Genomic DNA, 1,388 nt, shown 5'->3' on the forward strand with positions numbered 1-1,388 from the left:
CCCCCCCCCCCCCCCCCCCCGCCCCGGGTATTTTCTTGCTACAATCGACAGGCTTTTTTTTCCATAATAAATTCTTGAACCACCTTTGTTTTCAGGTGGGAGACAGGAGGACTGGGGCAGCTCAAACTCAAGGCAACTCTATTATTTCTTATACTATTTTGGGATTTTGGATTCATTTGATGCCTATCAGATAGTTGCCGATGATCTTCTGAGTGTCTACACTTTCATTTTAAATTTTATTTAAAAAGGAGACAGTGGCTGGTATCTCGAGGATACGTGTAGGTCTTCAATTGAAAAAAGGAGCCTGAAAACTGGGATGTGTGTTCCCTCCTGGCTTAATCTTATGACCTAGATTTGTAACTAAACAGAAGTAATAATTTGAGAAATATTTTGCAATACAGACCCAAAATAGCAACACAAATCCATTTTGCTTAAAGTGCTTTCTATTCAAAATTTCATTAGAAACATTTTGTGGTGAAACCATGATTATTCTGCCAGCCAGGCAGCGAGGGCAGGGAGCAGAAGGGAGGAATAATCTGGAAGAGCTGGGCCGTGGTCTGCAGGATGGGATGAGACTTTTGGAAAAGGAGCAGGATTATTTGGACCTCCTTCCCCATGAGACTGTTTCCACATGAAAAATTGTAACAAAAAAATAAATAAATAAACTGTATTTGAAAGAGACTGATCCCTCCCCAGACAGCTGGTAACACGTTGTAAAAGCCTAATGATACGAGGCATTATCAAATTAAAATTCCCATATTTTGCAGGATGCCGATTTATACATCCACTCAGCCACGCTGTTTTTCTACTGGTAACTTGAATTCCTGTTTTAAAACTGTGCCAACTCCCCTTGGGTGTTCTGGTGATGAAAACAACTTTCCTTAAATTTCAGCCAAGACTTTTTTCACTCTTGGTATTGGATGAAAAATATGCGTGCTGGGGCGCACACTGCAATGACCAGGCGTGGGGCAGGGCCGGGGGGGGGGGGGGAAGGGGAGGAGAGAACTATTTCAGAGAACCATTCTGATATTTAAAATAATAGGGGGACAAAAGGATGCATTAAAAATAATATGCTAATTATTTTTTAAAATATATTCTGATTCTATACACCAAGTTTACCGAATACTGAATTACCGTTTGGTTTTTTTTGTTTTTTTTTTTAAAAGCTGGATATGCTTGTTTAAAATATAAAATCCCGGGGCGCCTGGGTGGCTCAGTCGGTTAAGCATTCGACTCTTGGTTTCGGCTCAGGTCATGATCTGTTGCATGAGTTCAAGCTCCGCATCAGGCTCAGTGCTGACAGTGTGGAGCCTGCTGGGGATTCATTCTTCCATTCTTCCATTCTTCCTTTCTTTCTTTCTCTCTCTCTCTCTCACTCTCTCTCTCTC

The 1,388-nt window shown here is 41.5% G+C and overlaps 1 protein-coding gene across 2 annotated transcripts in view; it reads right to left on the bottom strand.

Annotated features, from left to right (window-relative positions):
* The window catches only part of LOC125926975 (protoheme IX farnesyltransferase, mitochondrial), a 137,793-nt gene that overhangs the window by 101,685 nt on the left and 34,720 nt on the right, over positions 1-1,388 (bottom strand). The window lies entirely within an intron of this gene.

The sequence above is a fragment of the Panthera uncia genome, chromosome E1 (genome assembly GCF_023721935.1).
Source record: "Panthera uncia isolate 11264 chromosome E1, Puncia_PCG_1.0, whole genome shotgun sequence".
NCBI classification, from domain to species: domain Eukaryota; kingdom Metazoa; phylum Chordata; class Mammalia; order Carnivora; family Felidae; genus Panthera; species Panthera uncia.